At 37.5% G+C, this 13,746-nt stretch overlaps 1 protein-coding gene across 5 annotated transcripts in view; it reads left to right on the top strand.

The window, feature by feature from the left end:
• Positions 1 to 13,746, top strand: part of LOC136843119 (semaphorin-1A-like) — a 427,461-nt gene that overhangs the window by 343,176 nt on the left and 70,539 nt on the right. The window lies entirely within an intron of this gene.

Genomic DNA, 13,746 nt, shown 5'->3' on the forward strand with positions numbered 1-13,746 from the left:
CAGGTCATCGTAATATTATAAGCCGTAGTTTTTCTAATGAGCTGCAGCATTTGTATGCAATGTGATGTAATGTTGCTGGTGTCCGTTCATTCACTGCGTACGTTGAGAATAATCTTGCAATATGAATCGCATATTCCTTATGTTACGTATACTTTGTAAATTGCAGCCAACATAATTTTACTTTGTGCTTATAGGGGCATTTTTGAAGCTCCGGGCGAATTGATTTAAAGGCACAATAACAAAGGTTGGAGGTTCGGTGACCGAGTGTAGACACACAGGTGAGAGAGTTGAATGAAGATCAGGTAGGCCGCCACAACAACACTATTGTTAATTATATTCAGCTCGAGTGTTACTCGTTTGGACTACTGTTCATCCTTAGCTGGTCAGTTAGATCTCGTCGTTCCCCTCTCCTCTTTGCTTTAGCGGATTTCTAATGACGTTTCATTGATTGTAAAGTTTTGTCCTCCAACACAGTTTTGTTTCTCAGCTGTTTGTTCTTTTATTTATTTACAGATGCGTGGCTTGTTCTGAGTTTACAGAGGAAACTCATAGCTCAGTGACGTTTGCCTGTTGTAGCATAAGATAACAGAATGACTGTGATCAGTTTTAACCTGAAATACAGCATGGCGTTTGTTTTTACGGCAACACTCTTCGGCAGTGTCAGGGGGTAGTACAGCAGGATTAAAGAAAGAGAACTAGCAGTCGCTTAACTGGTTCTGGCTGCTGGGTCATTGTGCGCTTGGATTTAGTGTGCAGCAACAGGTTTTTCGCTGTGTAGAAACTGGGCATTAGCATTTTCACTCGGAGTAGTTCAGAATTAGCTTAAAAAACGGGTAGTAGACTGAACGCTCTGAAGACTACAGCCAAAAGGTTGGGGTGTGGAAATCTAACCTCCTTGGGAATGGAGAGTGATGATGGGAGGGAGGGAGGGAGGAGCCTCTCGACTGTCTATCCTGGAGACTTAGTGGTCCACCGTATCGTTGGTGGCCGAGGCAGTGATGTGGCAGCGAAGAAAACTAGTCCGTATGCGCCTGTGGGGTAATCCAGAAACGCCTACAAATTTGCTCGCAATTACTTTCTACCTCCCCTCAGACCGCTTTCTCGTTAATCACCAGCCCCTGTTTCTTATTCCTTAGGGAGCTGAACCATCAGTTACTTGAATAAAAATGCGTAGTTCGCCATTGTTTGGATGTGATTTTTGGTGTAGCCAATCCACTTCCTGCCAGATTGTAAGAACATCAAAATGGTAGGCGTGTTCATTGCTCCGTTGAAATGTATGCTATCTTAAACAGGAGGGCCTCGAATAGAAAAACATTACCTTACCTCTCTCTCTCTCTCTCTCTCTCTCTCTCTCTCTCTCTCTCTCTCTCTCTCTCTCTCTCTCTTCATAAATCATATACCATATCCCTTTATGTTTGGTTCTCCTTCAGTCTAGTTGTTTACAGAACCGTCCAAAATTCCATTTTTCAAATGTTCAGTCTGAATGCTTGAAAAAACTTTGCATCGGTATCATTTGATAATGAGATCTGGCATGGCGCTTTTTATCCTGTCAGCGAGAAAATTCCTCTCAATTTTTCGGTTCATAAAGACAGATTGCCTGTCAACGTTAATAAGGTTTTCTTTGCTGGAGGCCGTGATTTTGTGGACTATGGACTCCTTTTAATCAGGGCGTAAATTTTTATTTGAGTAATTAATCAGTGTGCTATATATTAAAAGCTCGTTATCGGTAATTGAATGATGTGAAAGTTCTCTGTGGTAGGGACGTAATTATTATTATAACGTAGAAAGAGGTTGCCATGTAAATAATATCAGTGGAATTTAATTATTTCGGATCTTTGCTAGATAGTGACCCCCAAGGGTTTTTGGTGGTCGTTATCTAGGTCATTATCTTTATGATATTTACAGTCTTTTATTTATGTTTTTGCGGTAATCCCCAGCGGACTTGTACTAAACACGCCCCTTTTGGGGTCACTATCTAGGAAAGATCCATTATTTCTAAGTATATTACACTGCACATTGTTTCTCTTTAAGCTTTACAGGTCCAGTTCCGATATTAAATTTAAATACTTATCAGTTTCTGTTGTATTCTTTTCGTGATTTTGCTAACATACAAAGTTTGTCAAAAGAAACGGGACTTGAAAGTGTTTACAAAACTGTTTTATTTGGTCTTGCAGTTGTTCCTTCTTTTAAGCAAAGATTCTGTATTCAGTGAAGGGAATGATCTTTTCAAATGTGAACTCTTGGCAAAATAATTAAACGGAATTTTCCGTTTATTTAAGTCTTGGTTTTTCCAAGTGATAATCTAAGGATTTTAAATTAACTAATCATTTGTTTTATACAGTGTGTTAGTTTGTTTACTCTGAAGTTTTCATATTCTTAACAATTTAAACATTGATTATAGTCACAAGAGAAGAAAATATCAGAACCGGCCTCCACTGCACACTCCATTCATATCCTCTCATATGGCCGACAGGGTATGATGTAAGGCCGTCCTAATCCTACCCCCCACCCTCTTCTAACTAACCCGCAACATTCCTCTTATGAATAAAAGTTTAATAGTTGCGTCAGGGTTATTAGCTTTCTCCCTCTCATAAAGCTGTAAAGGCACATTTAACTTGCAAGGTATGTTAAAAAGTAACTTTTTTTTAGCTCGCAGTTAAACAACAGGGGAGAGGTGGTGATACATCACGAACCACCTCAAAAACAAAGCACTCTTATTTGATGAAGTTTTTCTTATGACAAGTTTAGTTTCTCTCTCTCTCTCTCTCTCTCTCTCTCTCTCTCTCTCTCTCTCTCTCTCTCTGCGCGCGCGCGCCATTGTTATTGACTTGTAAATTTTATCTTTTGCCGACGGTATGCAAAAAACAAAAAATAATGCTTTATCCACTGCGCTGAGTCAGGTTTTCTCTGCTGCCGGGCATGGGTCTAGCAATAGGTTATGGCCCATATCAAATTCATTGAGGCCCTCCAGTCAAAACATTGATTAATCCGGGTGGGTGTTATGAATAGTGAATGATCTGGTTCGTTAGTAAACCAGCATTTCTCCTTTCACACACTAGACAAGTTCAGACGAGGGTCAGTTGAAAGAGGACTTAGAATCGCCGCCGACATTCAAGTACAGGGTCTTTTTCTGTGTGCTTATTAAAGTGGATGTGATTTGTTGCTTGATTTCAGTGGTATATTTGCATTTAAGGTAGGTTGTCATCCCTCCCTAGTTTTATTTTGTTATATGGCTGTTCCAAATAAAGTACCATTTTCATAGAAGGTTCCCTATCTGTTAATTTATAGAGTTCAGTATATGCTATTTCCTTGTGTGCTGAATACGACTATTCTTGAAGTTTTTCGTGGCCTTTCTTCTTCCTGTTTTGTAAGGAAGACCTTTATTCCTTTTCCACCTCCTGGAATTTCTTGTTTCCCATCAAAAATTAATTTCACGCTGTGGAACTCGGCATTGTCCTCGGAGCACGCAAAAATCGTTGCCCAATCTCTTTTTATTGGCAATACGAAAGGTGATTTTAACACTTTTTTTTTTTCTTGCATATTTAGTGAAGTATTGAAAAACTTGACGTAGAGCTTTATATTCTACCGTGGTAGAGGAAAATATTGTGCTAGGTTAGCATTTCTCCTGTCTTGCATTTTGTGGGTGAAAAATGGGATTTTTCAAAATACTTACACAGCATCTATTCTCTCTCTCACATCTCTGGAGAGAAAGTGTGTGTGTGTGTGTGTCTTTAAATGGAATTGTCAACAGTGGAAAGTCGAAGGCAAATCTTGAAAGGGAAGAAACAGAGTCGACATTTCCTCATTCGATTCTGTCCGTTGTCTTGACTGTTTTATTGAGTGTGAATGTCGCCGGTAAAAGATGTGTACTGGCTGTTTTACGAGAGAATGAAGATAATGTAAAGTCTCTCTCTCTCTCTCTCTCTCTCTCTCTCTCTCTCTCTCTCTCTCTCTCTCTCTCTCTCTCTGTATATATATGCATATATATATATATATGTGTGTGTGTGTGTGTGTGTGTGTGTGTGTGTGTGTGTAAGGGAGAGAGAGAAAGACAAACTATTCAGTTTCCTTTTTTTTCGTTTTAGCAGTAAACTTACTTTTTCGTGATTAATTTCATGTCTAAGTTATATTATTTTTCTCATTTATTTTACTTTTTTTTCCGTTAATATTTCGAATAATTATTTCAGTAGTTGCGACATTTATTTTCCTGACTTTCAACCTTGATTTTAGTAGTTGCTCCTTTTTCGTGGTTTTTATTATCTGATATGATTTGATGTCATGAATCATGTTTTTGCTCACGATACAAACACAAGACTCGAAGGTACTTGTGAAGATTTTACGCAGATTTCTCGTAGAATGAGAGGAAGTCTTATTGTTGTCCTTTTCAGAGTTTTCGGGATGGCAGCTGCGAATGATTAAAAAATTTTAGTGATAAATGTATTTTCGAGCCAGTTTGGACCTAAACGTACGTGAGAAAATGTGGTTCCTTCAATGAACTCGTGTTTGTGCAAGGCATCGAATTGGTAAACAGTTGTATTTGTAACTTGAAGAATAATTTGGAATTTCAAATATGTTCTTAGTTCATAGTGAACATATTTTACCATAAGGATCTTGCAATTATTCCTGTGTACGGAATGAAACGAAAGACTCGTTTGCGTTGCCACGTAGTGGTTTAGGGCTGACATTCTTGATGCATTAGGTAAATCACACCAGGGTCTAAAGAATACCTTAAATCACATAGGAAAATTTTGAAGCCGTACAGTCGTCCAAGAAATAAATGAAATTTTAATGGTCTTCCTCTCATTTGGACATTATTTACCTCTTGTATGTGGATATTGAGGATTTGTATTTCACTACCTTAGAAGGAAGCCACATTTTTTTGATGGAAAGAGAGGAAAGGGTGGCCATTGTTTCACTTCAGGTCCTGTTCGACGAAATGCATTGTTTTCCCCACTATGGTGTGGAGACCGATAGCGTCTTCTTATAACGGTCATTGATGTTCTCGCCTGTTATTCTTTTGTTTAGAAAGAATTGTCGTGGTGGTAGTGGTTGATAGCGCCGAAGTTTTGTTAAAAAAAAAAAAAAGACGAGAGGCGGTAAGCAATGCTGGCAGTGTGACTTTTTATTATGGGAGGGAGGCTTTTGTAAATATTCCGGTGATATTCAGGTTTTGGACTTGACGGATCATTGATTTTTTTTTTTTTTCGATTCTTTCGTAGAGTAGTTAAATGTTTTATGTTAATGTAGGCTTATTGGCCTTGCATTGGTGTACATTTTCAGTGTGTATATGTATGTATATATATATATATATATATATATATATATATATATATATATATATATATATATATATATATATATATATACACACACATACAGACACACACATATATATAGTATTTGTGTATATATACATATAGCCTATCATTGAATGTTAGTGAAATGTTTTAGACATGGCGAAATTTTGAATCAATGAAAATATGCACTTTAACGTAGAGCTATATAAGCTATGGTTTACAAACGAGCAAGCCACTCGCGTGTGGTTGCGAGATAGGGGTTAACCTCTTTAGTACTGGTACGTCCAACCAAGTCATAAATATACCTGGAAAGTAACGAGAAAATAGGCCGAGCGCGTGGGTGGGGCGAGGTGTAGCAGACAGACAGTGCCTTCGGGGTTGAGATGGGAGAAGCCTGGCGAGATGAGATGGTCACGGGCGGGTTGGTTGGCGCGTGCCACGGTCTCGGCGCGCCGTCGTGAACGGTTCCTTTTCCCTGCAACTCTCCGTAACGTCAGTGCCCACATCGTGCTCGATCCAAAACCACCTTTCAGAAGGCGAGGCTTTATTATTATTCTTAGTCTATCAAGTCAGCACACATCTGCTGTGCCGCAGTTTTGTTTTTCTTACGTGATATTGAAACAGCAAAAATTGACGTAAAATAATCTATTTCAATAAATTAAAAGGCATTCATATTTCATTATGTAGTTTTAAGTGTAACAGTATTTTATCCACGTAAAGTATGTTGCTCCATCATTGTTTTCATCTTAAAGTATATTTTATGCAGTGTCACAACTTCATCATGATGAAATTCGGTACGTAAAATTTGGTCATCGATTGTTGGCATATAACAATGTCGTTAGGAGAGAGAGAGTTTTTGCTTTTTTCAACAGACGGAAAATGGTTTTGACTGCTGCTTTTATTTGGCTACTATCAAAGTCGCTGTTTAATCATTTTGCCGGGCTGCTGTAGCATTCATAGCATTCACGTAAGGATGTCTGCAGTTACCTGTGCTTCAGATTGTTTTTATGTTTACTATTACACGTGGACTGTTGTGCCAGTAACAATAATTCACACGGCATTCTTGTTTACAATTTTGACAGTTAATCTGAGAGCTGTGGCATTGCATAAATCTCAGACAATAGTGTTAGTATTGATCTGACCCGTCTCCTTGACCAATTTTGGTGGCACCACTCCCTTCGCCAACAGTCTATCACCATACTGCTATGACCTAACATCGTTGCGCTTGAGTGGCCGCGGCGCCTTCGCCAATGTCTGACTTCGCCAGTTACTAACCAAAATACCGGAGTCACTTTCTCTTATTTTTTTACCATTATCATTTTTATCGTTGAGTATCAAGTGTTTGTAAGTAAATGGTATGTGATTATTGTGTACTGTTGTGATGGTTGCTTTATGAGTGTATTGATCAAGGTGTGCATATGTGTGTATATATATAGACATATATACATATATATGTATATATATATAAAATGTGTATGTATATATATATATATATATATAAATAAATATATATATGTATATGCATACAAAATGTGTATGTATGTATGTATATATATAAATATAAATATATATATATATATATATATATATATATATATATATATATATATATATATATATATATATATATAATAGTTTGTTTGTTTAATCGTTATATTGTTTTATTGACCATATTATATGTAAACAGGGCAGCAGTCTAAATTTCTTGGGCATGTTTGGGGCCCATATATATGTATCTCGGGTGCAGTTGAAATCTTATATAAATTGCCAGTATTTGTTCTTTTTTCATTGTGTTTTTAAACATTTGTATAAAATTTCAATCAAGTTTAATCTTGGCCGCTTCTGGTATATTCATTGGTTAAGAGTTTTGTATTCTTTTTTTTCATGTGCTTTGGTTGTTTTATCTACCCAAGTACTCTTATTTTCACAGGAGTTTTAGTTTTCTGTAAAACTTTTTTGAGAAAAGTATTGAGATTTCTTGGCTATTTGTCTGTCCGTCCACACTTTTTCCTGTCCACCCTCCAATCATCAAACATATATAAGTTGCAGCTTTCTGGCAGCCTAAGTTTACTTCTTATTTTATTTTTGTTAAGGCTGTCGAAAGTTAGCCATGATTTTTCTTATGCGTCTGGCACTACTAATAGTTTTATTGTGCCAACAACAGGGCAGTCTACAGGCCACCACCGGGCATTGAAAGTTTTGTATTCATGGGCTGCGACTGAGAGCTTCTGTCCGAGCCGTGGCTGAGAGTTTCATTTACAAAGTTAGCATGATTACGTCTGGCACTTGTGCCACAGAAAACCGGGCGTGAAAGTTCATGATGACGCCGAAGAAATTTCGGCGCATTTTTTTACTTGTTTTTCTCCACCTCGTTTTCTCTGTCTTCGAAGGTTCCCTTGAGCCACAACTTGGGCAGTGAGAGCATTGCTGAATCACTGCCCGAAAGTAGAGTAATTGCTGTGATTAGCCCCATAAAGCCCATGTGCGTGCGCGTGCGTATTTCATCTTACGTGGCCATAAGACTCCATCTCGTACCCTTTCACTTTCACATCGCGGAATTCCTTTCAGAGTCCGAGAACCACCACCTCAACTTCCCCGCCCACTGTCTTCCGCCCATCACGACGCTTTTCTCAAGACGAGTGTTGCCGTTTCTGACTGTAACCTATACCTATGGCGGATACTCTCTCAGCCTCATTATGTATGGTTAGATATGGGAGAGCCGAGAGCCTCATTATGGTTGGGTGAAGGCGAGCTGAGAGTCTGCAGCCACGCCATCATTTTTTATCAGTCTCTTTTATTTGGAACACGATATGGGCTTGATTGCGGCTTGTAGATTATGAATAACAAGATGGTTAGTCTTTATTTTTGGGTAATTCTTTATGAATTGCTTGTAGGTTATTTTTTCTTAGACTTTTTTAGAATTCTTAGACTTTTTTTTTTTTTTCGAAAAAGAAGTGCCGGAAACACATTTTTATTGACTAGGAAGTGTCTCAACCTCCAGTGTCATTGGTAACGAAGTTTCTTGCGTTTTGTTTAATCATCCCAAACGCTAATTGAATTAATTAAGTCTGTCAGCGTAACCTGTAACTGGCTTTTCATAAGGCATTGGCTAACTCCTTCCAGTCGTATTTATTTAGAAAGCAACATTTTAAGGAAACTGATGTTTAGTAGGTGAAGACACCTTGCTGATTATTTAGAAAAATATCAGCTCAGAAACATGAATTGCCAAGTTGATTTTGGGATGGTCTTATGTAAATTAGTATTATTTTCAGTTACAGCAAATTATGTAAATCAATAATATTTTCAGTTTCGACAAAGTTGAAGTTATAACATTCGAATTCACTTACATTACCTTTTTGGACCACCCGCGTTTGGTAAGGCGTGGCAGACCGGTACACATAACGTAACCAGGTGTACTCTGTAATTTGAATAACATATTGCTCCTAATTCTTTTATGGATTCTCGCCTTTAAAGACACACAACTCACTCTCTCTCTCTCTCTCTCTCTCTCTCTCTCTCTCTCTCTCTCTCTCTCTCTCTCTCTCTCTCTCTCTCTCTCTCTCTCTCATTATATATATATATACATATATATATTATATATATATAATATAGTCTTCAAGTTTTAAATACAAAACCAAGGAGTATAGTTTTGCATTTAGTCTGGAATGATTGTTCGGTTAATTATGCTTTGTAAACAAGCGTAACTCGTTTTTTATCCGATGATTGAAAGTAATGATTTTATTATGGTAATCTGATGACGTTTTGCAATCTTTTCGTTGTTTATTTTGTTAGTAATTCGTTATGACTGTTAAGATTTACTGTGGAAAGTTATTTAATATGACTAAATATGGGTAATGAGTTATAATAAGTACAAATTATGTTAATGAGCAGTAAACGAGATCTTTGTCTTAATTAGGCTTAATATCATGTTAGCATAATCAGCGAGAGACTTTCGATTTTAGCCGTTTTTTTGTAGTTCAGATATATGGAGTCGAGTGCGGAGCTTCGACGCTTATGAAAGGATAAGATTAATATACAAGAAAAAGAAAAGAAAATGGAAGATGAATGCGCTCAATCATTTCAACAAAGAGGAGGAAATCATAAGACACAGAAGTATCATCGCTCCATTTATCAAGTTCATGTTTATGAAGAGGCGGAAGGAAAAATGCCGGTGACACGCTTCCATTTTCTCTATCATTTATCTTCCTGTTATTCATTCCCGGAATGGGAATTCCTCCCGGCAAGGCAGGAGAGGCGATTACCGGAATGCTGACGCGGCGCTCGTCATGCCAGGTGAAATGTATTCATTTACAGCGAAGTCCCTTTATGGCGTGGCATGTTGATGACCTCGGGCGATGGTGGCAACTAATTGCCTTTTGGAGCAGTGGTCTCAAATGATTGATTGTCCTGCTTGCGTAATGTAACAGCCCCCGTTGATGGCATATCGACGTTCTGTTCAGATGTCAGCCCGGTGACTTGTCAGGTTTGCCCTTGCTTCACATCATGGCGTTTGTTGTAGGTATAGGTGCATTTAGCAGCGCGTCTCTGCGTTTTTAAACGATTTTATTTACCTTGACTTCTGTGCCTGTGTTTGTTTTTTGTCTGTCTGTCTGCTTGGGTCAAAACTTGCAGTCGAGTTTTTACCCACCTCTACCCAACCGATTTCGCTCAGATTTGGTGTATATGTTCAAAGTCGTTGACCATGCAATATAAAAAAAAAAAGATTTAAAAAATTAAATAGTACTACAGTTTTATCGTTGTATAGTATTCAGAAACACCTAGCCAAGGGAGTTTCATAGCTGTGAAACGTGCAGTGTCGGAACCGTAGATTCGTACACTTTCTTAACGACCGCGCAAACCAGCGAGGTTGGGTCTCTGCAATCGGTTCAGTCGCTAGGTGATGCAAGCAGTACTCATTCAACTGTCAAACACTAAAAAATCACAAGTAAAACTAATTAAAAACCACGCTTTTATTTTAAAATGGGCTAAAAAGTACTAAAAAGTATAAAATAAGACTCTGTGATCAACAATATTATTGGTTACTTACTCCCAAACATAAAAGCATGGGCCGCCTATTTGCCTAATCTTGCATTCTTTTCCTTGCTTTCCTGAAAAGACTCTGGTGTTCACGACGTTTGTGCTGGCTTATGCCTAAATCGTGGGCCACTTAACCTACCTTGTCTACAATTCTATACAGACATGTATTATACTGTATTGTATTGAAAACTTACTTTATTAATGCATTGTGTATATACAGACATAGGTAAAGAAAGAGCTTTATAGATGCAAAATTTCATGTCAGTAATGCGAATTGTCAGGCAGTTTCTAATAGTGTCTTGCGTAGCGAACTCTTAGTGGTTCTTGAGGAGGCTTACCAGATATGGAACCAAATGACATGAAAGTCTTTGATAACAATCACTTTATCGCCTTCACTGCTTTCACAGACCTCTTCAGGTCTTAACTAACTTAATCATCACTAGGTACAGGCGAGATTCAATTCCACATATCCGTGCTGTGAAATCTTGCTTTCGGAAACTTCTCAGTTTAAATGTCTGTATAGAATTGTATGAAAGGTAGGAAAGTACGCGCCCCACTTTTGATGTTTAGTGCTAAGTAACAATTAATATTGTGGATTACAGAAAGTTTTATTTTATACTTTTTAGTGCATTTTAAAATAAAAGCGTAGTTTAATTTTTTTAAATTAGTTTTATTAATCGCTGTCAAATACTGATGGTTCCCCTCTGATTACAGCATGAGTGATGTCATTACGCCTACTGCGCCTCAAGAGTTATTGGAGTTTTTTAGATTTATTTAGGAATATTTAGAATATGCCGTTGAGTGGTGATTTTTCCGTGCGCGTGCACTGAGACAGGATGCGTTTAAGGAGCTTAAAAGGTACCAGCTGTTCTTTCAGAACAACAATACTTGGTAAATCAGTTCACTTTGTAGAATGGCCATTTTTCAAGTGTAACAAGAAGTGATGGGATCTCGCCTTTTACATTGCTGCTGCTTGTAACCCTTATTTGCTCTGTACAGTCGTAGTACGGTGCTTGCTTCGGTGATATTTTCATATTCCGTTTATTATTAGACTTGAACATGTGTTCTTAGCAAAATATTTTACGAACGCAACCCAATCTTCAAAATGATGATAAAATTAACTTGTCACTCTGTTAGTTTTGGCCTTTCAGATTTTTCTGTCTGTCAGCATTGTGACTGTGACTGAACAGACATTTCTAGGGTCGCTGACCTAACCTCACTCAATCTGTTATGATCTGTCGTGGGAGCTGGTAAAACTATGTGTAAAATTGGTTATGGGTCGATCTATACTTGCAAGCCCCAACATATTGAGGGTTTAAAAACACTTCTTTAGAGTACTTCTGTAGTCTAATAGAAATTGTTAGCTAGAGCACCAATTTATTTCTCCCTTGAAATAATTTGCCTTACTCCTTTGCCGTTGACAGTGAAGTCGTTTTCAAGAGTTTTGGTGGAAAGCGCAAAATCGGTGGAAAACTCGAGTTTGAAGTAGAGTGCAGAGGGAAGGAAATGACCTAGAGCTAAGATTGTCAAGTGCTGTCAAGAACAACCCATCTGTTACAGATTTGTTCTGTCAGAAATTTATTTCCCTGTTGCTGATTTTAAATATTAAATTTTTCCATTTTTGCCTAATTTCTAAAGCAAGGACATTGGCCAAAATTTTAATAAAAACATTATCCAGAATGACTTTAATTTTTTTTTTTTTATGTTAAAGACCCGTATCAGAGAAAGATTCTTAAAGTCAGTCATGGAGCTCAGGCGATTGTTCTAGCAAATTGTTAATAAGGTTGTTGGGTTGAACGGCTTGTAAATGGATATCAGTGTTTGAGTTGCTTGACTGGTGCTGTCTCCCCAAAATAGGAGGGGAGATGACAAATGAAGGAGGAAAAAAGCGCTTGCAAGACATAATCCCTCTGGAGGGATGTTGCTTTTTTGGCTTTGTGTTGTAACCTGTGACCTTTTTGCTCGCCAGTTTATTATGTCAGCCAGCAGGTATTATCGTGTATGAGTAAAATTAATATTTTTCTTATTTCGTGTGTCACTTATGTTGTCCATTCATTGAAAAGAAAATGTGTTTGCATGAAATTATTTAATGTTAAGAAAGCAGTACAAACAAATCGACAATTCAAAATGAGAAAAATCACGATTTGTGGAAATATACTAAACGTTGTAAGCCTTTGTAATAGAAGGTGGTAGGATTCCTTGTCTTTCGTAAGGACTGACATCCTTCATTTTCCCGAAGGAGTGCCTCCGAATGTCCTTTTACTGAGGGGTGTGCATAGCGAGCGGGATGGGTTTTGGGCTGCGAAATGGAGTTGGGGACTTGGCACTGGACGCCCCACTTTGCAACACAGCGAATATTGATGGTCCCTCCTCTTCAGCAATCTTGAACAACCTCGTCGTCTGCCACTCTCCTCCTCCTCCCCCTCCCCCCCCCATCTCCTCGCTTTTTCTTTCCCAGAGCCATTCACAAGAATCCGGGTAAAATTGACTCATATTTGTTTGCAATCGCCATACTAAAAGATATTGGAGTTTCCGCATTTGTTTCGGTTTTGGATGTATCTTGTCTCTAGACCTTGCTTGTCTCTGGCTCTGTTTATCCGTCCGTTGGTAATTTTCTTTATTGTTTTTATTCCTTATGATTGGCAAAAGCACCGGTGATAATCCTTCTATAATGAGTTTCCTCTGAAAGAACACCGGAACCAGTCGTATTCGAACTTGGAAACGGAGCTGAGGCCGATTTTATAGATGCTGGAGTCCACCGACCCCTTTTTTTTTTTTAACTGATATTTCAGTGGCACTAATTAAAGATTTACAGTATATTGAAAATAGAATTCTTTCCATTATTTCTTATCAATCAGAAATATCTCTGTATGTATGTATTTGTATATATATATATAGTATATATATATACATACACATTTGTCTATATATATATATATATATATATATATATATATATGTGTGTGTGTGTGTTTGTGTGTGTGTGTGTGTATGTATGTATGTATGTATATATATATATATAATATATATAGCTAAATGTAAATAGTTGTCATTCTGTATATAAATGCATACCTATGTATATATATATATATATATATATATATATATATATATATATATATATATCTATATATATATCTGTATGTATATATGTATATGTGTAGAATATACATTATGACATTTGTGTGGTTTTCTAGTTGCTTGTGTGTGTGTGTGTGTGTGTGTGTGTGTGTGTATAATCCTCTGCTGTTGATTGTTGCTTGATTAAATAACCCGGTGCTGAAAAAAATATTCTTCTGGTTTTGTTCGAAGGTATGTCGACTGTAATGGACACGAAGTCTGCTCCTTTAAATCATTGATAAGTCTTTGTTTAGCTGAATTTTAAATGGCCATGTTTAATTCTAGTTGTGAT

The sequence above is a fragment of the Macrobrachium rosenbergii genome, chromosome 11, assembly GCF_040412425.1.
Source record: "Macrobrachium rosenbergii isolate ZJJX-2024 chromosome 11, ASM4041242v1, whole genome shotgun sequence".
NCBI classification, from domain to species: Eukaryota; Metazoa; Arthropoda; class Malacostraca; order Decapoda; family Palaemonidae; genus Macrobrachium; species Macrobrachium rosenbergii.